This window comes from Adiantum capillus-veneris, chromosome 9 (genome assembly GCF_014529385.1).
Source record: "Adiantum capillus-veneris isolate H3 chromosome 9, ASM1452938v2, whole genome shotgun sequence".
NCBI classification, from domain to species: Eukaryota; Viridiplantae; Streptophyta; class Polypodiopsida; order Polypodiales; family Pteridaceae; genus Adiantum; species Adiantum capillus-veneris.
In genome coordinates, this window is record NC_140939.1 from 132,459,373 (window position 1) to 132,480,882 (window position 21,510).

The 21,510-nt window shown below is 48.2% G+C and overlaps 1 protein-coding gene across 1 annotated transcript in view; it reads right to left on the minus strand.

The window, feature by feature from the left end:
- Positions 1-21,510, minus strand: part of LOC147451194 (uncharacterized) — a 168,219-nt gene that overhangs the window by 77,157 nt on the left and 69,552 nt on the right. The window lies entirely within an intron of this gene.

A 21,510-nucleotide genomic window follows, 5' to 3' on the forward strand; every position in this document is an offset into this window, starting at 1 on the left:
GGGTATAGGGGAGGGGCGAGGGATGAGGGTAGGGGCGAGAGAGGGTAGGGAGGGGCGAGGGATTCTAGAACTTGCACGTGGAGGCTGTGAAAATCGCATTGCCTTGAAACATAAAGTAGAAGGTTGCAACATCAAAATTTTTCGAAGCTCCAATAGATGTGAATTACACACAAACTCTGCAAACTGCAGAAGAACCCCCTCTATTTCGAACTGAAGTGCTTTTGAAAAGCATCCAATAAGAAGGAAAGGAAATGTTGCATATTACACAACATCGCCTTACGCATGCAAACAATTATGATATACCAATGAATGCAAATTGGCAGAAGGCTGTGCTGCTTGAGGGTGTACGTAGTTGTGGTGAGGGTAGAACTTACTAGGGGAAGAGATGGTCATGAATATCGCAATTAGGAAAAGAAGAGTAATACAACAACTAGGCATACTCTAAAAAAAAAGGACACCAAGGAGGGAAAGTGGACAATGCAGTTAAGATGAGAAAGCTTCAGGAGAAGGGTCCATGAAAAGAGAGAATTACCCAGTTGAATATCCAATTGAACATATCGAGACCTCAATGTAACTCAAGAAAGAGACCGATGAAATTAACCGGATAGGAAAATGTTTAATGAAAGAATACACTTCATTCATTCAACAAATAAGGAATCCATTGAAAAAATTTGGGGAACAGAAGACAGATATCGGCCAGAAGAACAGTGTTTAAGAGTGGGACCAAGATGAAGGTGAAGAAAGACTGTGATAAGGCAAATGATAGAAGTGAGCTGGCAGGATGGTAGAGAGCGCAAGGAGAAGGCACACTCGTGGCCCTACAGGTTAAAATACTAGTTTGAGAGATCACAACCTATGGCTTATGTGAAGGGTAGTAGCATTTAATCCTGGAGCTATTTACCAACGGCAAGGGAACACCTTCAAGAGTCACTAACTGTATTGCCCCCTGTGGTAGAATCTCCTGTAGTACTATGAATGGTCCTTGCCAAGCTGGGACCAACTTCTTTGCTTTTTTCTGATATCGAGCTTGATGAAGCAGCACCAAAGAGCCTTGCATAATTTTTGGCTTTCAGAGATGGCGATCATGCCACGCCTTGCGACAAAGCTGCTTTGCTTCAAGAGCATGAGAAGCCAAATGGCGGCTTTCTTCCAATAGGGAGAGACGAGAGACAGAGGCGGCCCCCATACCCCCATTAGCACGCAGACTGCCTACTCGAGGAGATCCTGAGTTGCATTCGAACAAGGCTATGGCTTCCAAACCGAAAGCTAATTGAAATGGGGTGTGATTGGTTGTGGCTTTCAAACAAGTTTGGTATGCCCAAAGGGTGCCGTGGATAGCTTGAGCCCAAGACGCCGGATGGAGATGACATGCTTTCCGCAGAAGGGCTATCAGAACCTTGTTGGTGCTCTCGGCCTGCCCATTTGCTCTAGGGTAATAGGCACAAGATCTACGATGAAAAATCTTGTAGCTGGCGAGCAAGGTTGAAATCATCTCATTAACAAAGTGACTGCCCCTATCACTGGTGATCTCCAAGGGACATCCAAACCTGCACAAAATATTTTCATACAGAAACTTGGCTACAGTATTGCCAGTACAATCAGTTGTCGCCAGTACCTCTGCCCACTTGGTTGCATAATCTGTAGCCACCAACAAATACTTCCGGTTACTTGGTTGGGCCAGGGAAGTAATTGGACCCACGAAGTCCATGCCCCATCTCTCAAAGGGCAGCCATGCCATAGAGACCTGCAGAGGGCAGTTGGACTGCTTGCTTGGTTTAGGTCCACAATGCTGACAAATATCATAGACTTTCACATAGGCAATTACATCCCAAAAAACGTAGGGCCACCATATACCTCTCTGTAGTCTTCTAAGCGGTTATGTGACCAGGGTAATGGCCACTAGAGGGACCACTGTGGAAATCCTCCAGAATATGCTCAGTTTCATGTAGGGAGACACACCGCCTCAGAAGACCATCCGGTCCTCACTTGTAAACCTGGCCTCCAAGCAGAGTGAATGGCCTAGACTTCATCAACAATCTTCTCTTCTGCAGTGGAGACGCATTCTGTGGGTATATGCTAGTAGATAGCAAATGCAAGACATCACCGTACCATTCTGGAGTGGTATCCACCTTAAATAGATTGCTATCTGGAAAGTCATCTGCAACCCTTGTAGCTGCTTCACCTGCTTGAATGCTAGAGAGGTCCTGTTTAAATGTGAGAGAGGTGGTCAACAATGACATGATGTTTTCCGGGTCAGAGTACCCCTTCGAGATCAAACTCTTGAAATAAGAGTAGCCACCATCATACTCGACCTGCAACTTGTGGCTTGTTAAGCAAATAGCGCAGGGCATGATGATCAATAATAATTGTGAAGTGGACCCCTAATAAATAGAGACGAAATTTTTGTAGAGCATACACAAAAGCCAAACCTTTCCTTTCTGCGGTGCTATAGTTGTGCAATGCTTTGGTGAGCAATCGACTTGCATATTGAACAGGGCGATCCAGGTTGAACTCCTTACTAGGCCGAGTCAGCACAACACCCACAGCCAGTTGACTGGCATTAGTATGCACATGGAAAGGGAGAGACCAATAGGGGGCAACTAGAATAGGTGCTTCAGTGAGATGTTTTTTGCGGTATGCAAATGCTTCAACCTCGGATTTTGACCATTGAAAGCACAATAGCAATGGTGAGTCGGGTCAATGGTTGAGCCACCTGTGCACACATGCGTATAAACCTGCGATGATAGCCTGTGTGGTCTACAAAGCTCTGAACACCTTTGGGGTTGATGGGAGGAGGTAACTTCAAGATGGCCACTATCTTCTCTAGGTCACATGCGCTAAACCTTTAGCAGACACCACATGGCCTAAAAGTGTACCTTCAGTGACCAAAAAATGACATTTATTCGGATTGAGCTTCAAATGTGCCTCTCTGCACCTGAGGAAGATAGCAGAGCTGAGCGTGGTGCTCCTCTAGATTCTCCACTGGGGGGTTGAACACTGGGCACCCGAGAAGGTTGAAAAATCGTCCACGAAGATGCGAAGATGATCAGTAAGCAAATGAAAAAATATGACATATACTGTGCGATTGAAGTAAGCTGGAGCATTTTTAAACCCAAACAACATTTCTAGTGTAGATTAAAATACCCCACGAAGTCACAAAACAAAAGCCGTTTTGATCTGATCACCTAGATGGATGTCCAATTGATTGTATCCATTGAACCCATCCATGAAACTGTACAGTACATGCCCTGCTACATCTTCGAGCACACGCTTAGTGAAGGGTGTGGGAAAACCGTCTGGGATAGTTACCTTGTTCAGAATGCGGTAATCAACGCACACAAGGATTTTATTGGATTGCTTCTTAGGCGCTATCACCATGGGTGATAACCACTCCGAGAGCTCAACAGATACAATGATCCCTGCTTCTTGCATTTTTTCTAGCTTTGACTTGACAACTTCATCATTTTTTTGGGGTGAGCTTGTAAGCTCGGCCTCTCACCGGCTTAGCCCCTTCAACCAGAGGGATAGTATGGACACCCAATTCTGGTGGAATCCCTTCCAAATCTTTGTAGGACCAAGCAAAAACATCTTTAAAAGAGTGCATGAAAGAGACTACGTGATCGAGTAGCGCGGGACTAGTAGAGTCGAGACCTGTGTTCAGCCAGTTAAAAATCTTCTTGCCCAAAGCTTGGTTGGGTTTGTGGTCACTCCATGACACATACAAGGCGGTCATTAAAGCGTCAAAGCGCACCACTAAGTCCTCTGAAGAACTACAACAGAAGAAGTCAACCCTTGGTACCTAGTAGAAGTCCACCAACCTCATCACCCATAACTCCCCATACGGCATCATCCATTCCTCCATCCGGTTCTACATCTTCCAGGTCACCTTCCCCAGTAAAGCTCTCTCCCATTTTGTTACAACAAGCTATTGAGCAACAGGCTCCTCAACAAGAGGTCATGGAGGCGTTGACCGGTGTTTTGGCTAAGGTAAACATCAAGTTTCCTACTTTCAAGGGACTCTCGTCAGAAGATGCAGACGACCATGCAAGGAGGTTTGTATCTCTCTATAGAGGTCGTGGTCTTAATAGAGAAGATGCTTATTTGGTGCTGTTTCCATCAACATTGGATGGTTTGGCAGACAAGTGGCACAGTCAGTTGTAGAGAATCACTTTTCAACTTGGGAAGTTTTAAGACAACAGTTTTGTGAAGCTTTCAGACCAGGGGACTTCCAAGAAAGGGTTCTGGACGAGTTGGCCAACCTGATGCTTCAGCCAAAAGAGACTTTTGTAGAACTCATGACCTGAACAAAGTCTCTGGTCGCCAAGCTTCCTCAACAACCAGGGGAATATGACTCAATAGTGAACATGAACATGAACAACATGAACATCAACTAATTTAAAGAAACTAATACAGATTCTGGCATGGCAACGCACTCAGCTCCAGCCCAGATCTCATGGGTCGAGGCTCGACTGTGCAAGGATGGTGCAGGCGTGCTGTGTATAACTCAAGATGATAGACTCTAGACGACTAGCCACACAAGGTAGATGATCCCTAAAGCCCAAAACAACTATGGATATATACAACCATAAATAGTCAGTAACGGCTCACAAATATCTAATCCAACTAAGACTATCTCAAAACTGTGGTCGTGGTGGTCTGGCCCCGCGTCCGCCAGACCACCACCCATATGCCTTCCGTGTGTCACAGCCCAACAAAAGTTCGTTTAGTGTGTGGACTCAGCCCAACTGCAACTAATTGTCTGTACATATATATATATATATATATATATATATATATATATATATATATATATATATATATATATATATATATATATATATATATATATATATATATATATATATATATATGTATATGTGTGTGTGTGTGTGTGTGTGTACACACACACACACACACACACACACATATATGTGTACACATATATATATACATACATATGTACACACACACACACACTCACTTTTTTTTTGTAAATCTGTTTTGATTAATTTACCTGTGGGAAACCTCAAGGGGAGGAAAACAAAGCGAAGAAAACTGAAGTAATCTGCAATACAAAATCGCTAAAAGCAAACATAGAAGAGCTCCAAGATTTCTAGGGATATGTCCCCAATGTCAAAGGCAAAATGTAACGATTGCCTCAACGAAAACTTGAACGATGGAAAAGGATCTGAATCATGCTGGTGAAACATGTGGAGATTGTGGCGGACCATAGCAACCAAAATCTGACCCATACAAAGACAAATGCAAATTGTTGGAGGGAATTCAGGAGAACGCCAAAAAGCCAGAATCGTTTGTGGAAGACCGTTGAGGGAAATCGAAGGTGCATATAGGCAGAAATCCGGAAAAGGAAAGCCCTGGTGCAATGACACTACCAAAGCAGATGTCTAATAGTCTCATCAGCAATGGAGCAACTGACGCAACGAGAGGAGCTAATACGACGTGTCGCAAGGAGTGTTCCAACGGGAAGAACGCCCAACAAACAACGCCAAAGAAACAAACGCTCCTTAAGAGGCAAGTGAGACTTGCAAATTGCAGTAAGAGCCCGCCTCCACCATTAATCGGATTTGTGTAAATCCGAGAGCGCATTACAATGATCAGCCAGCCAAGAGTCTTGCATGAGAGAAGCATAGATATGGCCAGCAGAAATCGCATCCAAAGAAGAGTCCCATAATTTCCAATCCTGCATACGGCATCCACCGGCCAGCGGCGGGGGAATAGGTAGAAAAACATCTAGCATATGCCGAAGCAAGCTCCAAATCTGACGATAATGTAGGCCCAACCCAAAGCGTGCTGTCGCTTGCGAAAAGGTAAGAAAATTCCCAGATGAATCCACCACATCATCCACCATGCGTATGCCACGACCAGAGAGGAAGTAGGCTTGACGTGGCGACTGATCAACCAGGGTAAAAGAAAACGCCCTGCTCCAATGAATGCTTTCCAAACGCAACGAATTCCCATTTGTTTGTTGCCTGCCATGCCATTTTAGAAGATCTGTAACAACTTTCCAAGCGGAGAGCAAGCTAGAGGTGATCAAGCAACCAGGAACATTACCGACCATCTTGCCAAACACAGTCTCCCAAAGGGAACTCTGCCAATGACCAAAGGTAGGTGTGACAACATGTCGACATTTATCAGCAACCATAACTGTCCATGGCTGAGACTGCAATGCAAGAGTGGGCAATAACATAGCCTTCCTTGCCAATGCATGGCAGCGAAGGTCCAAAATATTCAGCCCACCAAGACACTTCGGAGTGCAAAGTTTCTCCATTGCTAACAAACGGAGGCCTTTCTTATGAGAACTGGTGCACCACAAGTGAGATACAATAGTAGACATAAGCAATGAGAGACGGGAGTGAGGTCAGTGCAGCAATGACAAGTAAAACTGAACATAAGCCATCATGATACTTTGCACTATACGAAGTCGAACATGCAGCGGCCATGTAGACAGTTTCCAATAGTGCAATTTGACATTCAATCGTTGCATGACCCAATTGATTTGTTGCATATTAGTAATCTACCAACCGATAGGATATCCTAAATGCCCGACCATTACATGTGGATCGAGAATCTCGCCAGGCCACAAAAGATGATGCCAGTCACAAACAGCAAGAGGCAAGAGTTTAGATTTCCGAAAGTTAACCCTAAGGCCTGCTGCCAAGCCGAATGTATCCAATGCCTGCATAATTTCGCGCACATCATCCTGGTTGTTACGAGGCATGAACAACGAATCATCAGCATAGGCCTGTCTTGCAAAGTCTTTCCCATTGGGTAACTTCAATCCATGAAGACGATCGAGTGAAGTTAAGTGACCCAAATACAATAATAGAGGGTGAGTGACAATGGCATACAACAAGGCTAAGCGGGCAACCCTACCTGACAGAGCATCCAAGAGGCCAAGGTTTTGCCAGCTCTCCATCAAGGAGGCCTGAACGTGTACTGCGGGCATACAAGAAGTAAACGACATTGACCATCTTTGGGCCAAAGCCAAGGGCCCGCATGGTAGCAGCAATGAAATCTCATTGAACCGTATCGAAAGCCTTTTCAATGTCTACCTGCATTACGAGAACATCTTGCTGGGTATATTTGGCATATTCCATTCCAATTAATACATTAGCCAGATTATCCAAAATTTGGCGACGGGGAAGAAAGCCATATTGTGTGGAATGGATACTAGCCATAAGAGGTTCCTTGATATGATTCACAATGATCTTAGCCAAGATTTTATAGATCATCAACAAGAGAAATTGGCCGCCAATGCGAGAACTGCTCACAAAGCGCTTGTTTAGGCAACAACTTCAATAAACCCTCTTTCCAAGACAATGGCAAATCCTATTTCACCCACGTAGCGTTCATCACATAAAGTAAAGGTTATTTCAAAGGCTCCCAGAAAGAGAAAAAAATTCCATAGTGAGTCCATCCCAACCAGGCGAACTCCATCTTCCGAGAGCAAGCAAAGCTGAGTGCAATTCATTCTCTGTAAAAGCCGCCTCCATGGCTAAAGCATCCTAAGGCAAGACAATTGAATGCACCATAGATAACAAAAGTTGTCGTGCATGAATAACTGCGGCGGATGCCACGGGGGGAGCGGCAAAAACAGTTCTAAAATGGGACACCATGGCATTTGCAAGCTCACGCTTCGAAGCTGTCCAAGCTCCTGGTCGAACATAACCTGCTTAATAGTTTGAGAGGCCCTCGAATGATGCAAGTGCTTAAAAAACTATTTTGAGGCACATCCCTTGTCCACAAATGCTCGATGACAAGCACGAGTTTTCCATTTATCCAATTTTTGTTTGTCATTATGCAGCAGACACACCTGAACCTGACGAAGGGCCGTGGATTCACTTTCCGACAACAGACGTGTGTTAGCTAAGAGTTGGCGCTGTTGATACATATGCTTGGCATCCTCAACATCACCATGTAATTGAAACATGTAATGCTTGCCATAGTCCTAAATTACACTCTGCACACGCACAACAAAGTGAGCCCAGGCAACATCAGGATCAAGATGCATTTGAGCAACCAAAGGGGGAATAACCTCATAGATCATCTCACAAAATGCCTCGTGAGAAAGATATGCATTGTTGATGTGGAGTAGACGCTTCTTAGAGAGAGGCTGATCATAATGTGGTTTCCCAAAGCTACAATGAGGGCTAAATCAGGAGATGGGAGGAGGGAAAAGCCACACAGGTGAATGGTAATGCCATTTGGGCTCACCCCGGACCATGGTGAAGAAAGGCCCAGGGCGCTAGAGTCGAAGGAACGCCTCTCTGCGCTCTCGTATGCCGTCGGAGCTGCCCTGAAGTCTCTCGAACTGTCCCCTGAGAGTATGGATCAACTCCAGCCAAAAATCTCGAACAGTCTTTGTCGGTGGCACAAGGGGAGCCTTGAAGACGTGGAAGCAACGGGCCCGCCAAATAAACCAGAGTGCCAAGCCACAGACGAGAGCTCCCAACACGCCTCTCTCTCACTGCACCACTCTTGTGGGGTAAGCTCTGTAGCAGGTTGGAGTGTAGGTTGACCCCCCTGTATCACTATCATCCTGCTGGTGGAAGATAGCTCAAATGTAGAGCAGGTCCCATGAGCATGGACCAAGAAGCAACTGCTCCCCAAGTGTACTGTTGTGCTATGGAAAGAGCTCGCATCAGCCGAAGGACCCAAAGCCAAACCTGCTATACCATAGGGTAGTCCCACAGATAGTGACACTGACTCCCCAAAGGATGGTCACAAGCTGCACATGCTGCCGAAAGGCCACTATGTACTAGCCAACTCCCCACTACTATAGCTCTATGTGCAACTAGCCACTGGAACAAAGTGGCTTTCCGCGACTCTCTAGCATTCGACAACCTCGCCCAAAAAGCTGACAAGAAATCAGCTGTGAGACCCTCCTTCTGCCAATGAAGTACTGCAGCAGGACTAGCCTCTCTCCGTGCTGCCAGTATGTGACGTCCCACCTGAACAGTTTACTGAAAGAAAGGGACCCCTGGATGGTGAACAGAAGAGCAAGGGTCGCTCCAAAACCACTCTCCAAGATCCCATTGCACTCGCGCCAGTGGGAAACTCTCCCAAGCCCAAAGCTTCCAATGGCCTGTCTCAAGAGCTGCTGGGTCAGGATCGATGACACAAGTCCTCCCGGAGATGCCCACTGCTTAGATCCTTTGAAAACACTCACTGCAACCTGTGGAGCCTCCACTGAGACTCTGTGTAGTCGACCCTCGCCCTGGATCTCGAAGAACATGGAGGGGACAAGCTCGAACTGCGATGAGGACCTCCAGCCGCGTGAAGGCCCCCATCCATCTGGGAGCTGCTGTCTCTAGAGGTGTGAGCCACTCAGTTGGTACTGCCTCTGTGTTGTCCTGACACATGCTCTGCACCCCTCTCATGCCATGCAACTAGATGCTCTTTAGCTCCTTTGGCAAACCTGCAAACTGAAGCCAGTTGTCTAGAGTGCGTGCTGGACCCTCTGCCATGGAACCCCAAGAAACATGAGGCCTACTACGAACCAAGTGGCCTCTCTGAGTGCTGACCATGGGGTTCCAAACAAGGGGCTGTCTCAAGCGCTCCTCCGTGCAATTGGGCTAGTGCCGCTCTAGGCCCCCCCGTAGCTGCTCCCAAGAGCGAAGCAGGCTCACAACAAAACGATCCTCCAATCTCCTGCTCTCTCCTGCTGAGACGAACTCTGCGCATCACTGCAAAGATCCATCTGATGGAAGGTCTCCAAGGGCCTCCTGCCTGAGGCACTCGAGCTCTAAGCCGAAGCAAGAACTCCTTCCAAGGCTCGTACCCTGGAAGTAGTCCTCTGACAACAAACTTCCCAAGAAGGGCTTTGCTCTGCTGTGCTGGGTCTATGATCCCCAACCCCCCCCCCCCCCGAGAACAAGGTAGAGTAATGACTTGCCAGGCTTTTGGCCCGGGCTATCTGAGTGTCGCGCCTTGACCAAAGAAATTTCCTAATCAGCCTCTCTACCTGGCTAATGCAGGAGCTCGAAAAGATCCAGCAAGATATAATGTACCACATAGTAGCCAACAACACCTGGTTGGCCACTACTACTCTACCTGCCAAAGAGAGTCGTGCTGAACTCTAATGTAACAACTTCCTCTTGATGGAGAGGAGGAGGTGAGCAATCTGCTGCTCAGGAGACAAGTCTAGGCTAGCCTGACAGCCCAAGTCGCGAATTGCAGTCCCCGGGGGAATCCATATGAAACCCTCACCTGGCAACCAATCAGGCGTAGGAGTACTGCCAACCCAAAAAGCCACTATCTTCCTCCATTTTATCAGTTTGCCTGATGCACAACAAAACGTCTCAAGAGACTGCTCACACCTGTGTAGGTTGGCCTCCTGGCCCTTCAAGTACAAAGCTGAGTCGTCTGCAAACTCAGCATTCAGTAGCTCATCGCCCCGAATAGAGAGCGCTAAGCCACGCAGACCAACCTGCTTTGAAACCAAAAATCTGCTCATCGCCTCAGCATAGAACAGAAAGAGAAAGGGATCTAGAGGACAACCTTGTCTAACCGAACGTGTGAGCATGAAACGGTCTCCTCTACCTCCTGCCAAAAGCACCTGACTGTGTGCACGTCTGTAGCGATCTAACACACCTCTGATCCAAGCATCTGAGAAAGCCATCCTATGTAGAGTGCCCTCCAAGAAGTCCCAATCAACTCTGTCGCCTTCTCAAAATCGAGAAGAAGTATCACCAGATCCTCACCTCGGAGGCGCGCGAGGGCAGACGCCTCCCAAAAAATGAAGATGTTGTCAAGGATACTGTGCTCCTTGAAAAAACCTTTCTGAGTCCCATGTATAAAGGTCTCTAGAAGTGGCTCAATCCTCAAACTCAGAGCCTTGGCTAGAATTTTGTAAGCTGAGTTGAGGATGGTGATGGGCCGCCACTGCCGAATCTCATCCAAGGAGCCACCCTCCTTGGGAATGAGATAGATCAAGCCCTCGTTCATGTTGTCAGGCATCTCTCTTGTGTGCAAGATGTACTGAAAAGTGCTGCAAAGGTCAGGGCCAAGTAAGTCCCAATACTCCCAAGAAAAAATTGGGAGTCAAACCATCCTCATCGGGACAACTACCTCGGGGAAGTGCTCTGAGGGCCTCATGGAGCTCCTCTAGCTGAAGAGGTAGCTCGAGTCTCTGGCACATCTCCTCAGTCACAAGACAAGGCAGCTGTGCCCAAATCTGCTCTCTGCATGAAACTTGACGCTCTGACTGAGGCTCTGCTGACAATAGGTCACGGTAAAAGTCAGTAGCAACTCCCCGCATATCCTTTGGCTTTAAAGCAACTGACCCATCAAGTCTCTTGAATTGGCTGACACTGGTGTGCGCGTGACCAGGTCCCACTGTCTCAAAGAACGCCTCACTCATTGTCACTCACCTAGGTCCACTGAGACGCCTGTCGATGGAAAGCAAACTCATGTCGCTTCTCCTTTATGCTCTTAGAGAGCTTGCTGCAAGTGCTCCTCCAACCAAGGACTGTCTGGGTGCCCTCTGCAAGGAAGCAATGCCCCGTCGGAGACACTGCTCCTCTTCCCTCGCTGAAGCCAGGTGAGCCGTAGACTCCTGGAGAAAGAAGCAACTAAGCTGAACAAGTCCTGAGGCCACTATGCCAGCGGAGGAGTCCTGTGTGTCCAAGCCCTCTGTCTAAAGAGCCATCACTCACTCTCTGAGCTTTGAGTCCAACAAGATCCTCTCAGGGATGCGTAGCATCGTGCTCCCCCTCCTCTGTCTATCTGTCACAGTGAGGATCACTGGTGCATGGTACGAGAAAGATGTCCCAGACAGAATGCAAACTGACCCACCAAAGTCACAAATGTGGCCACTAGCGTAGAAGCGATCTATCCGAGATAGATTCACTCCTCCCACTCTGCGGTCTAAGCGAGAGAAGGCCAAGCTGTTTGGGGGCCTCACAAAGCCTAAGTGCTGCCAAACAACTCAAACCTGCAAAGTCATATAAAGACTCTCCCAAGCTGCCAACTCAGCCCCGTGCACAGTAGCACGGCTACCTTCAATCTTGTCAGAGGGTCCTCTAGCATGTTGAAGTCATCCCCAATGCACCATTGCTTTGCACGTACACTTGCCACATTGGGTGTTTAGGAAGCCCAAGAGGCAGCCCTGAACCTGCATAGTAATTCACTGACCCCTGCCAGGCACAATAATACCTCTGCCCACAATGGCCTGCTGCCAAGAGTCCGCAATAGTCATACATACCCCTACCTGGATACCACCAGGTCCAAATGCAGCTGACCAAAATGTAACATATCAACCACACAAAAGCTGATCACATCGTCTAATGAGGCTCTCACAAAGATGATTCTCCTGCAGCATAAGAAGAACAATCTCTCCACCCACAAGGCATCGCTAAAGCTCCTGACACAATCGACCCTGCTGGCACTGAAATTGGGGCCCATCTATTTTCTGCACGTTTTATGAGACAATCCTCATGGAGAACGAGAGAGAACCAATGCTGCAACAACAGCTAACCGCCCTATCTTCGAGGCTGGCTTGGATAAGGAATAATCCGCATCAGAGCATCCCCGAGATAAGAGTGACTGCAAAGAATGTCTAGACCAGGCCCAAGAAGAGCGTGCCGTACGCATGGCAACCTCCTCTTCCAGGAGTCCTCATGCATGTATACATAGCTTGGTTGGCTCTGCGTGCCAACAAAGAAGTGTACCACAATGTGTCTACATCCTGCCAAGTTTGGAGGTGTCACTGAAAACTTGGCCAATGAACACAAAGTCTGTACTAGGTCTATAACCCCCAGGTCTCCCGCGTGGTGAAAGAAGTCGAGGGCCTGTGCCTGCAGCTACTCCATCACTGAGTCCAAAGTCCACTCAGACTGGCCCCTGCCACATAAGGGAAAGAGAAGCCAACCGCTGTGTCCAGTGCGTCTATCCCTCTAGTTGCAAGGAACAGTACATGAACTCTAAAATAGGTTGCCTCAAAGTCTGGTGAAGGGCCACCGAGAAACCGTGTGAAGTCGTAGGCGAAGACGTTCCACCTGCGATGAATGTCAAAGCTCATCAGTCCACGAGGAACTGCTGCAAAGGGAAACGTCTGCACCGAAAGGGGGCTTCGCAAGAAAGGCTGTCCCTCTCTCGCCAAGCGACTCGTGGCAAAAGTGCTGCCAAGAGATCTCCTAGCAGCCGAGGAAGGTCCTGCCCCATGGGACGACTGCGGGGAAGGAACGGGAGGCATAGTTACAAGGGACGGAGGGGACGGACCCTAGGGACGGGGGACGCCCATTTTCGGGACGGGGATGGGTGGGGACGGCAGGGGACGGACGGAAAAATGGCTGCCAAGTGGGAACACAGGCAAAACGTCCCGGGGACGGCAGGGGACGGCAGGGGATGGGAGGGGACTTTTTTTAAAATTTGAAAACCTGATCATTTCTAGAGGCTAGTTTCTCTCTAATAGCCATATGTTTGAACTTTGAAGCACCCCAACGGCTATAAAAGCCACCCTTTGGGTCCTCATTTCTCGATGTTTTATTAGCACATTTGCGTCTATATGACTCATGTTCTTTGGTCTATTTAGTGTAAATTTGTGATCAAAGTGATGCTCTATGTGTGTGGCATGTGTATAGGTCAAAAAATGCTAAAAAAACTCTAAATTTTTTTTTGCCGCCCCGACCCCCGTCTCCGTTTCCTGACTTTTGCCGTCCCGACCCTGTCCCCATCCCCGTTCCCGACCCCGACCCGCCGTCCCATGTAACTATGACGGGAGGGGATGTGGAAGCAGGAGTGGCTAGTGGGGGATGGAGGAGCGAGGAGGCAGGGAGCGGAAGAGGAAAAGGGGGGGGGGGGGGAGGGGCGGAGAACTCGGGGAGAGGAGGGGCTGTCGAAGGTGAGGCTGAGGTGGAGGGTAGAGGTGTGACCTCTTCCTGCTGAAGAGGGTCGAAATGGTTTCCTGTGGGAACCCACTGTTGTTGGCCTAGAGCTTGGTGACCACCTGGAGGGCCACGCTGACGTGATGGCCCCTGACGACGCCAACCGCGAACCTTTGCCAACCCTCCTCTGGCTGAGCCCCACGCTCGGAGGGTGACTCTGTCTGAGTACCCTGTGACTCTATCTGCTGCTGCTGGCCAGCCATAGGAGGCGGGGGCTGAGCTTGAGCTTGAGGTGAAGGTCGGGGCCTCCTCCGTGGATAGGCCTTCGCAAGATGGCCAATCTGTCGACAAATGAAGCACTGATTCGGAAGACTCGAATACTCCACGCTTTGGGTGAGCCAACCATCACTCACCCAAGGTAGTAGAATGACCTTCGAGAGGGTGTGGGTGTCCCGAACTAGAACATGTACTGTGGGAATGCCAGCTGCCTTCGCAACTACAGAGGCTGCTGTGTGAGGTGTTTGCAAGACGGTCCCAATCTCTGAGCCTATCCTGGATAGGAACAAAAGATACTCCCTCCTCAGGCCGAAGAAACAGACCGAGATGGGAAGGTCTGCCTCCTCGACAAGAACGTTGGTATCTGGGTTGAAACCATGGATGATGGCCCCACTGTCGAAAGTGAGCTTGTGTTGCACGGATGGCCAGGGGGCTCATTGCAATGACCTTGGAAGCCATCTCGGAGGTCTCAAACTCCATATGATAGTAGCCACATCCGAGGAGATGAACATGGAGGATCTTGCCCACCTATGCGAGAAGGCGGCGGGCCTGGAGGAGATCTCGCACCTCCCCTTTGCTAGGTTGGGTGTCGATGATCTTGCAGATGACGGAGGTCGCCTGGAGGCGCTCCACCTCTGTTGCGAGGCTCACTTGCTCTGTTGGCAAGAGAGCAAGTCGGATGGTGGGCTCTGCACGGTCGAGCGAGGGGGGCTTCTTGAGAGTCCCTCTAGGGTGGAACATGAGCCTCCATATGTGTCTGCTACTGCGAAGAAGACGAGGATAGGCGTACTCCCGTTGGCATGGACGGCCTCCAAGACAACAGAGCAGGACGTCAGCCGGCGAAGAGGATGCGGGGGAAGGGGGGGGGGGGATCACGCAAAATGAGGAGAGGGGGGGGCTGCGGGATGGGAGGGAGCAGCGTATGCAAGGACGAAGGGGGGGAGGAGCGGGCTGGGGTGGGAGAGCTGGTCACAAGAGAGGGGCCAACACGCACAAGGTGGGAAGGAGGTGCTAGCGATGGTGGGCAACAGTAGTAGCAAGCAACAATCAACTTGATTCCAGAAGGGGTGTATTTCTATTGATATAAGAATACAAGAGAGTAACTTGGCTTGAGAGGCAAGCTAACACCTTGGTAGACAAGGTAGTGAATGTCACTTTACATGAGTGGGTATCACTTTACACTAGTGGGTGTTACTGTCTAAGGTGGTTGATTGCTTTACAAATTGGACAGGTCAAAAGGTAGAGGTAGGTGGAGAATCTTATCGGACATGCTTTTTTCTAGTCACTGAGTGCTAGCACAACCATATGGAGTATGACATAAGTGATTATGTCACCGGTAAGATTCTTCACGTTTATCTAAGCGATGATGTTATCCCACCCCGCCTCTAGAATGAGTCGGCTCATTCCGTCGGGACATCGGTAGTCGAGATCTCCGTTGGCTTCGGTCCAACGGTTTCTCCTTTCTATTTTTATATTTTTCTTTTTCTAAAAATGTGCTTCCTTTCTTTATCAGATTGACTTTGAGCGGGTATTCTCGATCCAAAATGGTTTCATCTTTTTTATAAGAATAATGGATGGACGAGTATACCTTTTCTTCAGGAGTGAGAAATGGTAGATCTCTTGCAGGAATACCATCAATATTGATAGTTGGAGATTCTAAGATATCTTGTCTCTCTCTCTCTCTCTCTCTCTCTCTCTCTCTCTCACTCACACACACACACACACACACACACACACACACACACACACACACACATATATATTTGATCTTCGAAGAAATGCAATTTTGACAATTGGAAAAGCTTCCCAAAGATCTTTTTTGAAAGAAACCGGTTCCATGGTAACTATGATCGAGATATTTGTTAGAGTTGGTGAGGCCTGAATGTGATGGCTACATAGCTTCGATGTGGATCATTGATTGCATTTGAAGTCTAGTGAGGTCCAAGATGTGAAGGTGACTAATCATTGTGTCCAAATCCACTGTGGACTAGGAAATGTGGGAGTGCATGCTTGGTGAACGGACTATATTGTTTATGATGGTTAATGGCATGACTACATGGAGTCAGTGCCTTCTTTTACCCGCGGGGGTGGGGGGTTTGTTGTACGTCACAACCTAGTGATGTGGCATCACCGTACCTAGCCTAAGAGGAGAGCAAAGGGAGTAGCCGATTGGGGCAAAATCCCACACCTGAATCGGTGTTGACATGGCATGTAAGGATGTGCTGACATTGTAGCTGATAGACACATCTTACTGATGGTTGATGACGTGATAATCTACAATGGGATGCTTTATTGGCGTGAATTATTGTTATTATATGATTTTTAGTGCTTTTACTGCACTTTAAAATAACTTATAAAGCATTTGTTTTTGGCGCTAATTGCCTTTAAATATGAGGTCATTGAGCCATTAGCACTTAGATTATGTGAGTGGGCTCACACTAGTAGTTGTATCTGACAACTTGATCCACAAAATGATGAAGTACTGCAAGGGGTGCCTATTTGGGGGAGAGAGGGGGGGGGGGGGGGGCAATACTTTGAGTGGGGAACTCCGCCCCATAGAGTCTTGTCTCTCGTGTTCTCTTTCCAATAATGTTTGCTAAGTTTAGTCGGTTTGTGCTTGTTCTACTGCCTTGTTACATGACTTGCCAGTTTCATCCACCTTCTTCACTGCCAGTATGATACATGATGCCATTGATAAGAGTACACACACACAAATCACATGATCACCATGGTCTAGTTACTGAGCATTTATATCGTGCTTGAGAAACTTGGCACCTTTTTTGACACATGTTTAACAGGGCTAGCCACGGTGGTTTTCTTGCAAGCTAGATTACTAACACTTTTGTGCTGATAATGAAGGCTAGGGATCCTATGATCCCTTGTAACGACCGTAGCATCATGACAGGCCACACATGTTATCTTGTTTTGGCCACACACGCAAGAAAAATATCCTTCCATTAGTTAATAGAGCTGCCCAAAGGGCTACAAACCACCTCTGCGAGAGAGGGCTACATCAAAAAATGGGGGAGACTCTCACAGTGAGAAATCAAAGTAAGTACAATAAGGGCTAAATCACAAGATGGAAGGAAGAAAAAGCCACACTGGTTGCCGGTAGTGTCATCTAGGCACACCCTGAACTATGGCAAAAAAAGGCCCTAGGCACCAAAGTCCCAAGAAAGCCTCTAGGGGCTCCTGCATGCTGTTGGAACTGCCTTGAAGTCTCTCAAACTACACCTCGAGTGTATGGACCAGCTCCAACCAAAAGTCACGGACAATCTTTGCCAACGAAACAGGGAGAGCCTCGAAGATGTGAAAGTAGCGGGCCCGCCAGATGAACCAAAGTGTCAGGCCGCAGATGAGCTCCCAACACCACTCTCTATCACTGCACCACTCCTGGGGGATGAGCTCTGTGGCGAGTTGAAGTGTCAATCGATCCCCCTAGATCACTATCATTCTGCTGGTGGAAGCCAACTCAAAGTGGAGCCTGGGCCTTTGAGTGTGGACCAGGTTGCAGCACCCAAGTGTATTGTCGAGCTCTAGAGAGGGCTCGAGCTTTGGAGAGGGCTGGCATCAGCCAGAGAACCCAAAGCCAAACCTGCTGTGCCATGGGGCAGTCCCATAAACAGTGACGTTGACTTTCCAAAGGATGACCACACGCTGCACATGCTGCCGAGAAGCCGCTATGTAGCAACCAGCTCCCATATGCTGTAGCCCTATGCGCAACAAGCCACTAAAAAAATGGTGACTCTCCTCGGTTGCCCGCTGTCCCACAACCGCTCCCAGAAGCTTGACAAGAACTCGGCTGTGAGACCCTTCTCCTGCCAGTAAAGTGTTGCAGCTAGGCGAGCCTCACTCCGTGCGGCCAGTATGTGTCGCCCCAAACAAACTGTGTACTGGAAAAAGGAACCCCTGGGTGATTGGCTGAAGAGAAAGGATCCCGCTAGAACCACTCTCCTGGGTCCCACTGCACTTGTGCTAGAGGACAACTCTCGCAAGCCCAAAGCCGCCAGTGTCCTGACCCAAGATCTTCTAGGTCAGGATCTATAACCCAAGTCCTCCACAGATACCCATAACCCGGATCCTTTGAAAACAACACTCTACAACTTGTGGAGCCTCTACTGAGACTCTGTGAAGGTGATCCTCTCCCTGAACCTCAAAGGACATGTGGGGTACTGACTCCGAGCAAGCTCAAACTGCAATGAGGACCCCTAGTCGCATGAAAGCCCTCATCCATCTGGGAGCTGCTGCCTCTATAGGGGTATGCCACTCAGGTGGTATAGCCTCTGTAATATATTGACACATGCTCTGCCCTCCCCTCGTGCCTCGTAGCTGAATGCTCCTAATCTCTTCAGGAAGGCCTGAAAACTGTAGCCAGTCGCCGAGGGTACGGGCTGGACCCTCTACCATGGGACCCTAGGAAACGTGAGGCCTGCTACCAACCAGGTGACCTCTCTGTGTGCTAACCATGGGGTTCCAAACAAGAGGCTCCCTCAAGCACTCCTCCATGCAAGTGAGTAGCATAGTCGCCGAGAGTACGGGCTGGACCCTCTACCATGGGACCCTAGGAAATGTGAGGCCTGCTACCAACCAGGTGGCCTCTCTTTGTGCTAACCATGGGGTTCCAAACAAGAGGCTCCCTCAAGCGCTCCTCCATGCAAGTGAGCAACATAGTCGTCGAGAGTATGGGCTGGACCCTCTACCATGGTACCCTAGGGAACGTGAGGCTTGCTACCAACCAGATGGCCTCTGTGTGTGCTAACCATGGGGTTCCAACCAAGAGGCTTCCTCAAGCGCTCCTCCATGCAAGTGGGCTGATGGTGCTCTAGGCCACTCCTTAGCTACTCCCACGACCTAAGTAGGCTCGCAACAAATTGATCCTCCAACTCCTGCTCAAACCAACTCTGCCCATCTCCGTAAAGATCCACCTGGTGGACGGGCTCCAAGGGCCGCCCGCATGAGGGACTCGAGCTCGAAACATTCTTAGACGCTCAATGTTCCACCCTAGTGGAGAACTTGGAGGAGCACCTAGCTCAGCTCTCCACAGTATTCCACAAGAATTGGGAGACGCACCTTAAGCTCAATCCTAACAAATGCCACTTTTTGGCCACTCAAGGTACGCTTTTAGGTCATGTGGTGTCTGCTAAAGGTTTAGCCCCTAATCTTGATAAGCTAGTAGCCATTCTAAGCTTGCCTCCCTCAATCAACCTCAAGGGTGTTCAAAGCTTTTTCGGCCATACATGTTATCATCGCAAGTTATTCACATGTATGCAAATGCTGCCCAATCCCTGATCAACTTGACCAGTGTTGTTGTACGGTGACGGTGACCCATAGTTACCAGGAACGCGGAACGGCAACTACCACAAAATGCCATTCCCTGCTACGGGTACTCACGTTTGAAACACGGAACGGGGATTTGGAACGAGAACTTAGAATGGGGATGGGGAGCAGAGACCTTAAAATGACCATTCCCTGTTACTAAACTTGTACCCTTTCAGTGGTCCCAAGCTGAGGTCCAAGCTTTTGCTTACGTAAAGAAGTGCCTGACTAAAGCACCTATTTTAGCTGCCCCCAATTGGTCTCTCACTTTTCATGTATATACTAATGCTAGTCAGAATTCTGTTGGCGCTGTCCTGTCTCAACCTAGCAAAAAATTCAACATGGATCGACCCATTCACTATGCAAGTCACTTGCTCACCAAGACGGAGAGCACAACTACAACAAAGAGGGAAGGTTTAGCTATTGTTTATGCAATAAAAAATTTGCCATTATTTGTTGGTTGTACACTTCACAATTATTACTAATCATCATGCTCTGCGTTATCTGTTGAATAAGCCACAAGTTGTAGGCGGGTTTGGTGGTGGCTACTTCTATTTCAGGAGTTTGATTTCGCGGTGGTCCTTCACCTAAATAAGCATCATGTCATGGCCGACCACTTCTCTCAGGTACAAACATGTGAAGAAGCTACAGGTGTTGAAGATGACTTCCCAGATAGCAGTCTCTTTAAAGTGCACGCAACCCCGAATGGTATGGCACTGTGTTGCATTTGTTGTCCACTGGCTTGTACCCAGAGAATGCCTCTCTATTGCAGAAAACAAGACTACTGCTGAAATCTAGACCATTTACCCTGATTGGGGTCAACTCTACAAGTCTCGACCAGATGGTGTTATGCACAGATGTGTCTCCCCTCATTAGGAAGAGAATATTTTAGAGAATGCTCATAGTGGTCACTAGTGGCCACTACCCAAGTCACATTACAACACAAAAAGTTCTCAAGAGTGGGTTATGGCAACCTTATGTGTTTAGGAATGGTGTTGCTCATGTGAAGGTTTGCGATGTCTGTCGGCGATGTGCGCCTACACCTAACACGCAAGCCAACCGTCCTTTACAGATCTCAATGGCATAGTTTCCCTTTGAGAGATGGGGATTGGACTTTGTTGGTCCCTTTTCTTCCCCAACAGATTCACGGATTATGCCACAAAGTGGGTAGAGGTACATGCCACCACCGACTGCACAACTAACACAATGGCCAAGTTCCTCCATGAGAATATATTTTGTAGGTTTGGTTTCCCACTTGAGCTCACCAGTGACCGAGGCAGTCACTTTGTCAACGAATTGATCTCTACAATGATGTCCAACTACAGGATTTTCCATCGCAAGTCTTGCTTATACTACCCCACAACAAATGGGAAAGCCGAGAGCACTAACAAGGTTCTAATTGCCCTCCTCTGAAAATCATGCCATTGCATCCATCTTCGTGGGCTAAGACAATCCTCAGCACCCTAAGTGCTTATCGCACTTCTTTCAAAGCAATGACCAACCCCTGGAAGCAATTGCCCCTTTTGAATTCAACTCTCGATCACCTTCGGTGGACAGCCTTCGTGTCGAACCCAGTATTGCGTCTGCCCATCTTTCTTATTTGTCCATGCTAGAAGTGAGAAGAATGTTAGCTTGAAGCACTCTCCAGGCATAGCAGCTTCATTGCAAAGCATTGCATGATCATCATCTTTGCAAGCCTAAAATAGTGCAAGGGTCCCTGGTGCTACTCTATCAAGCTCACTACCATAAAAAAGAAAAGGAGTTCGTTCCCTGAGAATCCTTCTAGGCTTTGATTCTCACCCAAATTAAAGCTTTTAAATTTCCACCTGATATTTCCCCAAACATCCCCCTCCTAGCAAGCCTCCTTTATAGCCAGCTATCCATCTCCTTCTCATCCCTCTGTGTTCACCAGTCTTTCTTCTCTATGCTGAGTGTGTTATTCTCAAGTTCCCAATGTTCATCTATTGTGCTATGTGGTTATCTTGTTTTGTCTACTGTGCTGTGGGTACCTTTATCATCTTGCAGTGCACCTTGTGTGAGTGTCAAGCTTTGGCATACTTCGCAATAAGAT